Here is a 15491-nt window from a genome sequence, read left to right on the forward strand (position 1 = left end):
ATATTAGGGGGTGATTCAAATCCCTGCATAAAAATTAATCTTTTTGGATCTATTGCCTAGGCACCTAAAGGGTTAAATGAGTGTATGGACACCAGCACATTAGTGTAGCTGGTGTTCTATTTGGAATTTGTTTACTCTTGTTCCTTCCAGCCACTATTTTTCCTTCCAATTACTCACTTTCAGTTATTCGTAATTTTTTAGTATTCTATTATATCCACTGGGGGACAAATTAAAAAAATATATATGTATATTTTTTTATTTATTTAACGGTATTTCCCCCACCCCTTGGGAGATCCCCCTGTTACCAGGTGTCTGGTGCATGCTACCTGTTGGTTCACAAGAGGCTGAGTTGTCCGCCGATGGTTGTGGGGACTGCAGGACAGGCTTCTGGGGCATACAGTATGTCTGGCATTTACTCCATGGTACACAGAGCATCCATCTTTATGGAGACAGCTTAGTATGTATCTGTATGGCATTTGATTTCCAATATTACATATCCTGTCTAGTGCCAGTACCAGTTATTTGAACATATCACTGCTGATATCCCAGTAGCCCCAGGGCATACCAGAATAGGAGTATCATTTGATTGTAGCTATTTTTGTGAGTTTGTCCAACATTATTTTATATTATTTATATCAATTAAAGTTTGATTTCAATATATTTATCATTACATTAGAACTAGGTTTGCTACAATAGGGGCATCTCTTTTCCCTTATTCTTTAATAAGGTTTGTTTATGTTATATCAGGTACCAGTTTATTCTTCTGCCCAGCACAGTCTCTAAGCAGTTCTGTCCAATGCAGTCACAGCTCTGGTCTCTCAAACTTCAGATGGTCCCTCAGTCTTTGACTGAGCCACTGAATGAACCACCTGTGCTGAAACAGGGATATCAATAAAAGCCGGACGGTTGGCGGCCCTTGAGGACTGAGTTTGGAGACCCCTGATTTAGACATACACGACTATAGTTGCTTTCTCTTCAAGAATCAATTAAATATTATTTGGCTGTACATTTTTATTGTTTAAAGATGTGTTTAGTCACAGGTTTTAAATTGTATGTATCTTCAGAATTGTCTGTGTTTCTGTCACTTCCCGTCATTTGCATAATTTGAATGAACAAGGTTCATCTGTTGGGTATTTCTAGGCTATAAAACATCTGCCACTTTCATTATGGTATCAGCTGTTGTCCATACTCTTACAGTATCTGGTATGCAGAGGTCCAGCAACTCGGGTAAGGACTATTAATCTATAAACTCACCCCGTGAGCTGTTTGGTGTGCTCCGGAGGCGGGGATTAGTTATACGCAGTCCCTGAGCCACGTCTGATGCTGGGGCAGTCATCTGCAGGTCCGTTCTCATAACAAGTTTGGGTAAGGACCGCTTTCTAAGACCGCACATTGTGGCGCCTCACATCACCTAGGTTCATGCATTTATAACAGTGGTTATTCAGTTACTTGACCCAGAGTAAACCTGGATTTTATTACATCATTGGATCAAAATTACACATTTTACCCTCCCATATCTTGTGATAGACTTTATTCTTCTGCCATATAGTGAAACATTGAAAATGTATACTGTACATTGGATTCTGTTGACAGTTGTCATCTACAGTTTTTAAGTGCATTTGTTGTATTCCGAATTGCTATTTGATAGTTTTTATGAAATCTATTGCGATTGTTTTGAATGTTTATTGTAGCGAGTGTTTCTTTTATCTGTGAATTGTATCTTTCCTTTGGATTGGTGTCCGTAAGAAGCAACCCCACAATATAGTTCTATTTTTGTATCACCTCTTAACCCTTCCCAATTCCTGTCACATATTGCTATTGGTTGATTTACAATAGTATTTAACACTATTTAGATTTCATCAAGTTCGTTATCTCCTTCATACTGAATGTAGTTCATATACTATAGCTTTTTTATATGGCATATATTTTTACATCTACTTATTGTTAGCACTCCATTATTGCCACTTATTCTTGGCACGGTCGATTTTCTTTTAGTGTGTGTGTATGTATATGTATAAGTATATATATCTGGGGGGGAAGTGTTGAGGATTTACTTAAATTCCAAGAGTACCTGAATCAAAATCAATTAAATTTAAAATTCACCTTCAGTACCAGTCCCCAAACCATAGACTTCTTAGATTTAACCCTATATATAGAAGAAGGGTCCATTGAGACAAAAACCTTCTATAAAAAGGTGGATGCCAACACTTATTTGTTGGCATCAAGTCATCACAAACCAAGATGGATAAACAATATACCCAAGGGCCAATTCCTAAGAACCAAACGTAATTGCTCAAAAACTGGGATATTTAATATACAGGCAGAAGAACTAATGGATAAATTTATGGATAGGGAATATAATTACACTAAGGTAACAAGGGCATTGGAATCTGTAAAAAACATCCCAAGGGAAGATTTAATAGTAATGGATTCGAATAAAAAGAAATCCAAAGAAGGGGAGTTCATTCCATTCATCACCAAATATAATGCCATGGCTCCGAAAATTACCCAAATAATTAAAAAAACATTGGGGAATCTTACAGGGAGACCAAACATTAAACACTATTCTACCAAAAAGTCCACAAATAGTGTTTAAAAGGGCAAATAACCTCAAACTGCAACTATCTCCAAGCTGTCTATTTGATGTAGCAAAAAAATCCAACACCACATGGCTAAGGGAACTCAATGGGTTCTTCACATGTGGGAAATGTATTGGCTGTAAATACAGTACCAAATGTAGGGAATTCAAATCAAACACAACAGGTGTTGTATTTCCAATTAAGTCCTTTACAAATTGTAAAAGCTCCTTTACGGTCTACCTGTTAGAATGCCCCTGTGGGCTACAATATGTAGGGCGAACAGGTAGACCATTAAAGAGACGCTTTGCGGAGCATATCTATAATATCAGATGGTGTCTCGAGACACATAGTGTCTCGAATCACTTTAAAATAAAACATAACCAAAACCCCGAGGGATTGGTCTGCAAGGGTATAGATTGTCCCAAACAAAATTGGAGAGGGGGAGATAAAATCAATCTAATATCGCGGCGTGAAAGCTATTGGATATACACCCTAAAAACATTAACCCCAAAAGGTCTAAACATCGAGTTTGACCTGGCATCTTTTTTGAGGGATAGTTGATTGATATCAAATATAAAGACATATAAAATCTGTCAGCCAACATCATTAATTTCCTCTGAGTCCTCTGCTCAATCTGTCCCATATACACTATATGGATACTTTTTGTAGTTCCATTATTTTTAAATAAAGCTCATTATAGCTATATAATTAAATATCACTGTATTAATGGTCCCAGACATGAATGTTTATATATATATTTATTTTTATGTATCAAAGTTTATCAATTGTATTATTTGTGCTTTTTGATATACCATATGTAGTACTGTGTGAGAATTGTATTTTTAAAATGTTGTGTTACAGTCTTATTATAGTAAGTTTGTGATACAGCCACTGTGAATGACAGGAGTTTGCAATGCTAACATCAGCACTCCAGTCAATTAGCCCAACACCCCTCTGGGAGTAATCATCCTATTAGGGCAAGTTTAGGGCCAATTAGTTGTGCTTAAATAGCACCCTACAGCATCAATGCTCCATTACCCCTGAGGAAGTGATGTCAGAGGTCACGAAACGCGCGTAGGGTGGAGCTTAGCTGCACGCATTGCTACGTGCCAGTACCAGCTGAGGAGGTTGCTGTTGGAGGTGACGTCATCTGAGGTGGACCTGGCGCTCCGATTTGCGGCCGCGAGGAAGAGATACACGCAGGATCCAGCCTCCACACACCACGGTTCAGCCCCTCATGCTTGCGGACGGCACATTGTAAATCGTGCAGTTAGATCATCTAGCATGTGAGTGCATCAAATGTTGGTCTTTTTATTGTTTTATTAAATTGTACTGTACCACACTATTTGGCATTTTATCTTTTGTGTACCATTGGGCGAATCGGCCATCTGTGGAGCGGGAGCATCACCAGTGGAGAACCCGGTGAGAGATACCAACCTCCGGTCTAAAGATACCTTTCAAGGCCTGCATATACCCATCTAGATGTAAGTATCTAGCAGCTGTGTGGATGAGGCTTCAATTCACATGAGATACTGCGCAATGGTCTCCTGTTCTCTTTGATTGCAGATAAACAAATATCAGAAGGATACCAGGAGGTCAGACTGTGGACATTTTCCAACTAGTTCTTCAACAACAGGACTATTTTATCAGGTTCACGCACTTGATAGTGCGCCAAGGACTTTGCTCTCTATACTAACACTTCTGTTTATAGCTACAGTATATGGAATAGCTTGTTTATAGTCCTAGGCAGCCCATTCCCATACCCTCCTCCAATTTGGTGGTTTGTGGACTATTGTGTTTAGTGGTTATCCTTATCAAGTTTGGACACACTAATTGTCACATTTATTTAATTTATCTTCACTTGTTGTTCACTAAAATTTATTGTACACATAATTCACAATAGGTTGAGCGCTTGGTTGTAGTATAGTTTCTCTTTTTCACTATATATATATATATATATATATATATATATATACTGCTGCGGCCGAGTTTATTTGAGCATTTGCCCGTTCTCGGCCGCAGCAGTAACCTGGCGCGCGCCGAAGCCGCGGAGGAGCGCTTTCCGATCGGGGCTTTCTCCCTCCCGCTGCCGGGTCCGCCGGGTGCCCCGGAACCCCCTGCCGCCGTCCCCCACATCGCGGGACACCAGGGCTCCCTCGGGGAGCCCTGGACGCGCGTGCAGGGGGCGCAGGCACCCGATGACGCGTGACCGCGTGTCAATGACGCGCGGCACGCCGAGGGAGTGCGGCTAGCATGCCGGGGCATCCCTAGGCTTGCGGAGCTAGCCGCACTCAAATAAAATGTGCCACCTCTGTATATACAGTGGTCGACAAATCACCAAAAAATCTACTCGCCGAACAAAAAAATCTACTCGCCACCTAGTACCAAACGTGTGCTGCTTGTGCCAATAGGCGCTCGCCACGATGTTAAATCCACTCGCCCGGGGCTTGCAAATGTATAGGTTTGTCGAACACTGTATATATATGTATGTATATATATATATATATATATATATATATATATATATATATATATATATATATATATATATATACGCACACACACACACATTAATCTTCCTTAGATAATATGTTGCAAAGTGACCAGGCAGGGGCCTGGCCATACCTTGTTTCTAGAATATGCTGGAAGGGTCATCTGGTCTAGGGTGAATCAGCAGAGGCAAAGTCCATCCTTTTTTTGCCTAGAGACAGGGGTAGGGTGAGAGATCCATAAATAGGAGGGGAGAACAACTCCACCCTCAGATCCCAGGAGGGTAGAACATTGAAAATGGTAAACTAACTGAAGTGGAGGAGAATAAAGTAATGATTAAAAGGCTTGAGGAGATGGACGATAAGCTGTATTTCAGTGAGGACGTTCTCTGTAATATGACCCTTGCTCCACCCCCCAAGGAGGAATCATTGATTGGCTCCTTACTCATCCTGTCTGACTAGGCTTAGTCAAACAGATAGGGTCATACAGGACAGAGTGTGTAAATTAGAGTTATATGATTATCCATACGTTACCGAATGAATGATGCGAGCTGTTGAGTACTGTTGGCAAGAGTGGGTCGAGGAAGCTGTATGCGGTAACCTGTACAACCATGAAGGTTGAATACTGTATGTGTGTCTCCATTTCTTGTGGTTATATTAAAAAATGTGAATAGATATATTTCTGTGTAATTATATATACAACTTCCATTTTAGGTGTTAAGTTCTGTGCCACATTACACACAGAAAGTAACTATTCCAATCATCGACCTTTATGGGTATATTGTTTGTATAAATCCATAGCATCTAGTGGGTATGCGGCTAACTAGAGGATGGCAATATAATAGACACAGAGTAGTGTACTGTATGTGCATTATTCATTTATTATATACTGTGAATTTGATAAATGTTAGGATTAAGATAATCATAACATATTTACATATGTAATCTTGTATTCAAGTGCTCTAAGTAGATGCAACAGTTTATTATATTCTATGTATTTTGGAAATAATTATATGTTACCTGGCACGGAGACGACATGGATTTTTACTGGAGAGTGAATGTAGCACCCCTTTGGGATTCTTACTTTGTTGAGTGATTTAAAGAGTTAACTCTTAGTAATCTTCCTTAGATAATATAGTTTACAAAGTGACCAGGCAGGGGCCTGGCCACACTTAATTTCTAGAATATGCTGGAAGAGTTACCTGGTCTAGGGTGACTCAGCAGAGGCTAAGCCCTGCCCCATTTCTGCCTAGAGACAGGGGTAGCAAAAGAAGTTAATAAATAGCAGGGGAGAAGAACTTGGCCCTCAAATCCCAGGAGGAACCAGAAGAGGGGATCTTGCCTTTAAATATATATGTACACAGTTTTAGGTTTGGAAAATAACAAATGGGCTTCTACCCTAATTACCAATTACTACCAATTTTAGGGTCCCCCTATATGACCCTTGGGTGTGTTCTACCCACAGAGGGGATGGCAAGAGACTCAACTATAGGCTCCTCAGTGATAGGGCCTTAGAGTATCCCTCCATAACTGCCAGAAGGGATAGACTCCTTGCTGCCCTCAACTCAGAGGGTAAGCAGTTAGCTATTGTAGGGGGATAGAGTGTGTATCCTTAAGGAAGAGGGCACCCTGCCAATGGATCCCAGTGGAGGTGGGAGCGATTATTCGCTAGGCAAATGTATTGCCATAAAAGTGACAGAAAATGGAAAGATGTGTGCCTCTTTGGGAATGCTGTTCTGAGCATTCCAAAGAAGAAGCTACTGAACTGTATCCACAAAATAAAGTTATTGAAAAGTTCCTGGCACCCTCCATTCATTTGCTTACCACACCAGCCTGCACGGATGCCTACACCCTGAGAGAGAAGGTAATAAGAGCCACTGAGCATCATCTGCACTCTAATACACCACCTAACAGACTTTGGGACAATTTGGTGTGGTCCCTGTTCTGCTGCATAATAGACTTATCACAATTTAAATTTCTGCTGGCTTTGTGTTAGCATATTACTATTGCACCATTAAAAATCAGCCTTTTGTTCTATAAAATTATGTGAGCATTTTAAATGTAATTGATATTTGGCACTGAGCAGAAAAAAACATAGTGACAAATTGCCTCTAATTGCTCAGAACATTTACACTCCAAGAACTCTTTATCTGCCAAAAAAACTAATCTCATATGGTATTACCATCATACAAGAAAGCAGACAATTGAAACTAAAATGCTTTTGATATTGTAACAGAACTCATTATTCACAGATCCTAAGTGATAAATTACTTTATCCTGGTGGTGGTGAGATATCAACATTTCTGTTGACCGGATCAAAAATACATCAATCTGCATCATCATTTCAAAATGTTCCTTGAAAATCCCTTTGACTTGAATGGGAGTTTCCGTGTGTTAGTGCTAATAATATGGTTAGTGCAATATAATGAGATTTCACAATAATCATACCGCAAAGCTATTATTGATGGCTATTGATATGTAAATAATAACATAAATCTACATATTGTAACACTATTCATCAAATTGCCTAGTCAGTGCAAAATTGCTTAAATATGCCTGTTAATTGCAGTGAAAACATTTAAAATTCAATGTGCATATATCTTATCTGCATTCATCAGGAGGACACCTATTTCTAGTAAACTCACGTCCATTTACCATAAATTGCAACCAGGCTAACAATGCAATGTAGTTTATCTACTGAATATGTTGGAAAATTGTTTGTTTTGCATTCCATATTGTTGCATATTGTTCCATTGCATATTGTTCGTTATGCATTTGGACTCCATTTAAGATATCGTAACCACATTTTGCATGATGGTTCCTGAGATCGAGGAGCAGGTTTGTCTATGTGTCTATGTTTGGATATAATTGGATACATTCTATTTTTAATTCTATGAGTTATTACAATTTCTCAAGCAAGTCAGCAACTGTGTGTTGTACCTGCTTCATTATCTGCCCATGGACCACATATAGTATGGTTCAATAGGTACACATTTTCCTAAATTAAGTCTGTACAATCATTTAGATGGTAGAAAGGGGGGGTGATAGACAGCACTCTGACACAATGACTCAGCAAGGTTGCAGGGTGCACGGAACAGGAAGGGACCCTAATTCCCTTCAGACGTACTAACAAACCAAAAGATAAAAAGATAGTACCAGCACTCTCTGTCTCACAGCTACAGATATAAGCAAATACCAGTGTAGGGAATATGAATAATTTAATAACACTAATAATAAACTGAAAATATAGCAACAATAGCCAATACGACAATACAAGAATAAATATCACCATAGAGAAAATCAAAAATTAAAGGGGGTAGAGGGGAAAGAAGGAGAAGGGGAAAAAACACAAAAGAAAAGCAAAAAATCACAAAAATGGTAAAAGGAAAGCAAACTAGGGGGGCGACGTTTCGAGGGGTGACCTCTTCATCTGGCCCATTCCCCCTGGTCCCAAAGGGTCCCAGAGGTACTTCCCTAAGCCTTCCCTCCCCACTGTCAAATAATCCCACACCCAGCTAATGATATAAATCTAAAGTCTAAAAGAGGGCAAATCACATAAGCAGATATCAAATATCAAACAATAAATGTAGATACAAGAATATTGTAAAAGACATAGAACATATGCAGATATCAGATGTCAATCAGTGCTTGAGCACTCAACAGGGCACCAGGAAGAGGGTTTGCTTATACTTGTTCACTGATTGACATCTAATATCTGCATATGTTCTGTGTCTTTTACAATATTCTTGTGTAGATGGCTTAAAAGTTTAAACATCTCCAAGAGGAAATTACATGCAAAGCAGGTCAGACATTTGTGCTAAACTATATGAAATGCAAATCCAGTAAAGATTGTATTATTCATCTGTAGATGAAAGTTCTGACCTCAGCCCAATTTTAAAATACCTCATATGATTACATGCTGTTTATTCCACCAGCTCTAACTAAAAATACAATATATTTGTGATAAATATCACCACAAATATCCTGAAATAAATAAAAACACCATATAACCAGTTTACAATGTCATAAAATTATCCTGTATTCAGTTTAAATATAATTAAAGTACTGTTGCCAAAGAGAAATCTCTAGAGCAGGGGTGGGCAACGCCAACCCTCAAGGGCCACCAACAGGTCAGGTTTTCAGGATATCCCTGCTTCAGTATAGATTGCTAAATCAGTGGCTCAGGTTGGGGACAGCCACTGATTGAGCCATCTGTGCTAAAGCAGGGATATCCTGAAAACCTGACTTGTTGGTGGCCCTTGAGGACTGGAATTGCCCAACCTTTGAATAGAGACACAAGTGCAAATGAACACATTCTGTACAGAACAGACAAGAATAAAACTCCATGCCTACCTTCTCAGTGGTACATTTATCATAAATAATCACCATCTCCTAAACCGTACAGCAATAGGCAGGTACTCCTAGCAGAATATCTTCAGCTGGTTCAAATACTGTATAAATTCATAAGAATGCATTTAATCTAATCTATTTAACTGATGACGTGAGCATTAAACATTTAAGAAAAGATAAGCAGCATATAAATCTTTACCCAGGCAGGTTGATGCTGACGAGACAATGAAAGCTTTTTTTTGCTAAACCAAAGCCAAGGTTGTGGAAATCAGCTATTCAAACAAGGAGAAGTGTACAATACCATTGACCTGGAAACGCCCACTGTGAGTCATTTTGTTGGCAGTGGATTATAATGTCTACATCAAACTTCTATTCTAATTTAATACCATTTCTTTTTTTTGTAAACAGTATTCTTTCTTTTTTTCTCCAATCAATGGCTTTCTATGGTAATTGCTGTGCATCCGTTTTTCTTCCATCACATAAAAACATGTCCTAAATTATAACAATAAATTATAAATGAGGGAAAGTCCAACAGTGTTTGTGTAAAAATAGTTCAGGAACAGTTTTCCATTATGATTGAACAGCGATACATTCATGGCATATTTAAGTGTTATGGGTGTAACTGTTTTCAATACGCATTTTAGATGTTGTAGAGAGACTGTAATTACATGAAACAATCCCAGGTATAATTAACACCTAAATATGCCCTGATATTATTGATATGCCACCGTTTAATAAATATGAGTGCAATGACAAGTTTGATACAGGTATCCTAAACCTACATTATTCCAGGCTCCCAAACTTAATTCAGGTTCAATATGAAAATTTGTTTGACCATCCATGTAACTAGAGGTGTGAAACTTTTGCCAAAGACATGAACAAGGCAGAATTTGCCCTTTTCAGTCGTGAAAGAAATTACGACTTTGTCAGAGTTTGCAAGCGATTCTCCGAGTATTAACTTACTGTAGCATTGCAATTTCACCTAATAAGCCAATTGCTAAATTCTATAAAATAGGTAGATTCGCTTAATGATATGACTAGAAATATGGCCCATACACCATGTTCTGGTAAAGAAAAGAAAAAAAGAGACGTTGGGATTGTTTAAGAAGTTTAAAGCTTAATTGTATACAGTTTTCATATGAAGAGAGAAACAAGGGTACATTTATTAAAGTTTGTCTGTCACAAAACTGGGTTAAAATGAGTGCAAAAAAAATGGAGGATGGTACTGTGTTAGGCAGAAGGATACCTTTAATAGCTAACTCATGGTTAAAAAGAGTGCAAGCTTTCAGGACCTTCTTCAGGCTGAATTATAGTTTAGGTATCACTTCTAACCGACTTTTGTGGACAAACAAATAAATACATCCTACAAATCCCTTTTCAAAGGGATCAGAATCAATACAATGCATCAGAATTTAAGCTGGGCGTCTTTGCTAAATAGCCCCCATAATGGGATAATTAGAATCTTAATTCAGAGAAAAAAGTGCACCAAATTGAACAAATGAAAGTATTGTAACATGTTTAAGTTAAAGTTAGATGATGTCAAACAAAAACATCATCTTGAAGGTTTCAAACTCATTTTTGAAGGTTGGTAAACTTAATAAGCTGAACTTAATGGGAGGTTTGCTTCCCTCGTCCTGCCTTTTCTAATCTGTTCCCTTTCTTATTGCATTATTTTATATTATAGGCTAAAGCTGTTAAATTCCGGGCATTATTGAAATCCCTGCTCTCTGATTGGATAATGCCCGGAATTTTAACCAATCAGTAATGCCCGGAATTTTTGGCACCGTGCTAAGTTTTTCAGCCAATCAGATTTGAGTTCTCATTCACAAATAGTGAGAGCAGCTCTTAGACAGGGTAGGTGATTGGACAGGAGGCAGCAGCAAGGCACTGACTCCTCCCCCACCCTGCCTGAAGAGAGCTCCACACAGGAGAGTGAGGGGAATTGTTTGTGTGTCTGCTGTGTGTGTTATGTGGGTGTAAAGGGGACAGCAGAGTGTTTTATTGGTGTGTGTGTCTTCTGTTGGTGTGTGTTTTGTGGGTGTAGAGGGGGCAGCAGAGTCTGTTTTTGTTGGTGTGTGTCTGCTGTGTGTGTGGTTTGTGGGTGTAGGGAGGGGGCTGCTGGTGTGTTTTGTGGATGTAGAGGGGACAAATTGTGGATTTGTATGTGTTTTGTGGGTGCATAGAGGAGGGGATGCAGTGTGTCTTCAGTGTGTGTTTTGTGGGTGGAGGAGGGGTGCAGGGTGTTTTGTTGGTGTGTGTTTCTGCACTATGTGGGTTACAGGGGGGGGGGGCTGCAGTGGGTGCAGGGAGGGGGCTTCTGGTGTGGTTTTGTAGATGTAGACGTGGCAGAGTCTGTTTTGTTGGTTTCTGTGTGTCTCTGCTGTGTGTGTTTTGTGGGTGCAGAAGGGGCTGTAGTTTGTGTTTTGTTGGTGGAGGAGAGGTGCAGAGAGTTTTGTGTGTGTGTCTGCAGTGTGTGGGTTTACAAGGGGGCTGCAGTGGGTGTAGTGGGGGGGCTGCTGGTGTGTGTTTTGTGGATGTAGAGGGGGGCAGCAGTCTGTTTTGTTGGTGTGTTGGGCTGTGTGTATGTACAATTTCCTTTTAATAAACTTGCAGTAAAAGTAAAAAAATGTAGACAATCATGCGTCTATCTTTTTTATGAACAATTAAAAATAAGCCTACATTTAGCCTTTAATAGTAATAATCCCCTCAGAACAGGGCATTACTGGAAAGTATTGTCAGCAGTGAAGCCCTGTCAGTATGAAGGGAATCGTTCAGAGTTAAAGCCCAGTGCTCCAGTGTCAATAGCAGCGGCTTCTGGCATCGCAAACAGTGTCACTGGATTGTGACCATATGGTATCTGTCAGAAGACCGCAGTAGCAGCTGCAAGCACAAATGGATCGGTACGGAGGCTAAAGTCTATGAGAGTAAACCTCCAGCCAAACCTATTATAGCGGCAGCTAATGACGTCTATTTATAGCGCCACAAATAGTGACATTACCCCACACATCAGGGAGCCCGATTAAGTCGCACGCCGATGGTAATGGCAAGTGGAGTATTAGAACATATGACCAGTAAAAGATATAAAACGTCCAAAAACATCCAACGTGTCTCGTAGTTCGCAGACTACTTCATCATGGAAAATACCAAAAATACAATCAATGTTTTTCTTACCTTTGATTTCTTCAGCGTCCGATTCCGACTGCAGCAGGAACCTTATGATCCTCAACGCAATGCTCCTCAACAGCCGATGGTCTTCTGTTAAGTTCTTTTCTTCTTTTCTTGTAATCCAATCCAATAAGCGGCGGATGTTGTCCCATCATCTTCATGACTTCAAATGAGACGGACAGGCCTTATATAAGGCCTGGGTCCTGCTGCATCCGGCGGCGCACACGGCCGCATCACTTACCAGACCGAGCTGGCCCCAGTCCCTCCTCGCGGCAAGGCTCGCTGCGCACTGTGACACGTCAGTCAGCAGGGGACACACGAGAATCGTGATCCCAAGCGGCGACGCGTCACGTGGTGCGGCAGGGAGCCTATGAGGAGGCGAGGAGGGGAGGAGTCTAAAGCTATGGGAGGGAGGTCTGATGTGTATATGTTTGTAGCATACTGAATAGGAGCCGGTGTGAGAATGCAGAAAAGTAGGTGAAGGCAGAAGAGTTACTGTGGGTTTCTGCAGATTGAGGGCGAAAGACACATGAAATTTGTCAGGCACACCGGTATCCAGCTACTTTATCTTCTCTCATTACACATTCACAAGATGGTAGAGTTGGGCAATATAGACATGAGACAATATTGATTTTGTTTTTTATCACGATATAGTCATGGGAGATACAGACGTTTTACGGGCAGCTGGTGACTTTCAGTGTAAGAAACAGCAGCTTTAAAAGGAACAAACCTAGCAGCCAGTTTCTTCTTCTACACCCACGCCTGCGATTCAAAATCTGCACTCCACGGCAGCATCCCCCCCCTCCCACCCCCTCCCTCTCTCTCTGGTGCTCGGCTTTCAGGCTTCGTGTGCTGGGGTGGTTGCGGCCAGCTCCGGCTGTGTGTGTGTGTATGTATATGTTGGGCGGGGGGGACGAAGGGGGGAGCAGGAGAGGGCATGTGTGGGGGCTCGCTGCACCCTCTTGCAGCCCGGGAGACCCCTGCTGCAGCCCTCCGCTCAAACCACGCCCCCCTCAAACCACGCCCCCCCCCCTCCCGCTCCAGCTTTTGCTCCCTACGGACCGCAGGTAGCGGTCAAGTCCCTCTCCACATGCCGCCTGTCTGCAGTGCGGGCGCGTGGTCTGAGGCAGCGGGGCTTTAGCCTAAGGCCTGTGACATCACATTTGAGTGTCAAAGGGTACACCCTCAATCCAATTGGCTGGTGTACCATGTGACAGATTTATTTTTTATTTTTTAAAGGATGTGATGTTATCCAAAGTGAGGGAAGTCAGCCAATTAGGAAGGCGATGTTTCCCTTTTTTTGATGCCCATTGACTTCCAATGTGTTTATCAATGTCCCTTTCGGGGTATAGATAAACACAGTGACAATGTATTTTTACTCAAATGTTGTTTTTATTTAATTGCAATGTATTGTATTTGTTGTTGTATTTTTCTTTAGGTTACCCATTGACTGTCAATGCGCTTATCTATGCCCCTTTTGGGATATAGATATGCAAAGTGACAAGCAATGATTTGTTTCCAAGTGCTTGTTTTTATTTAATTGTAATGTATTTTATTTTTGGTTCTTGTTTTTTTTTTTTAGATTGCCCATTGACTGCCATAGTGGCAAACCATGCCCATATTATATGAGCATGGTGTACCACTGTGCCAATCAATTGGTTTATTGGCTCTTTTGTATTGAAAGATAAAAATTTTTTTCGGTGTTTGTTTTTTTTTATTGTTAGATTGCCCATGCATTTCTATAATGTTTATCACTGTGCCAATCAATGGGTAGCGGGGGTGGAGGGTCGGGGTAGTTGTCCTGGGGAGGTTGGTTAGGTGACCCGGGTGGGTAGCAGGGGAGGAAGTTTAACTCCTTAATTAAGAGGTTAGTGGCCATTAGTTTATTTTCTATTATAATGTACCCATTACTGTACTGTATGTTTTGGGGTTGGGGGGGTTGTATTTATGTATTTTACTGTAATGTTTTTTTAATGAAAAAGTGCTATTGGTTTTATTGTGCTATTGGTATTGGTGCTATTGGTATCTTTGGTTAATAGAACTTTTACCCATTCCGGTTGTTGGTAGAGGGGGTCAGTGAGGGTGGTAGTTGCCCTGGGTGGGTGTTTAGGCCTTGTGGGAGGGTTAACCCCTTCATTTCCTTCTACTGCCACCCTCCCGCAAGGCCTAAAAACCCGCCCTGGAGCAACAATAAGCTTCACCTACCCCCTGAACCAACAACAAAGCAGTGCCTGCTATTTAACCCTTTCAATACCTTAACAGTTATCCGCTAAGGTAAAATAACTGGGTGCAATTTAATTTTTATTGCATATGATTAATACCGGAGGCCGGTGGGGCCCCCAGAGACCCGCAAGGACCTCCGGGGACCCAAGGGCACCCCATAGACGTGGGGACCTGCGGTAACCCCCGGGGACCTGCAGTGACCCACGGGAACTCCCGGGAAAACGCAGGGACCCCCGGATCTCTTGAAGTCCCCACAGGTCTCTGGTGGGTCCCCACCAGCCTCCGTATCAATCATGTGCAGTAAAACTAATATAAACTGCTTTTATGCATCTTGCAATATCTTTAGTGACAGCGTGTTGATGACGCCAAAATATTGCACGTTTTTATAGTACGATATGCTTATCACTGCTTAGTGAATATCAGTTTCTGGCAAAAAATGCGATTTCAGGCATTTTTTGGCTTATCGTACGGCTTTTCTTTACACTATAAAACCGTTTCAGTGCGATATTGCCCTGTTATCAGAGCTTTGTGAATAGCAACACAGACAATATCGCACTTTAAGGGCATTTATAGTTCTACAGTATAAGCCACTTATCGAAGTTTAGTGAATAAGCCCCTTAGTGTCATCAGCAACGATTGAAACTTTGCCTTTTATGCCAACCTCAAGGTGATTAATAAATAAGTT

General features: G+C 40.8%; 1 protein-coding gene across 1 annotated transcript in view; it reads right to left on the reverse strand.

The window, feature by feature from the left end:
• The window catches only part of LOC142492067 (trace amine-associated receptor 1-like), a 52804-nt gene extending 43178 nt beyond the window's left edge, over positions 1-9626 (reverse strand). Inside the window, exon 1 of the mRNA XM_075594788.1 lies at positions 9422-9626. The gene's annotated coding sequence lies outside the window, so the exon portion shown is untranslated. The remainder of the gene's footprint in view (positions 1-9421) is intronic.
• Between the last annotated feature and the right edge of the window lie 5865 nt (positions 9627-15491).

The sequence above is a fragment of the Ascaphus truei genome, chromosome 4 (genome assembly GCF_040206685.1).
Source record: "Ascaphus truei isolate aAscTru1 chromosome 4, aAscTru1.hap1, whole genome shotgun sequence".
In the NCBI taxonomy this organism is placed as follows: domain Eukaryota; kingdom Metazoa; phylum Chordata; class Amphibia; order Anura; family Ascaphidae; genus Ascaphus; species Ascaphus truei.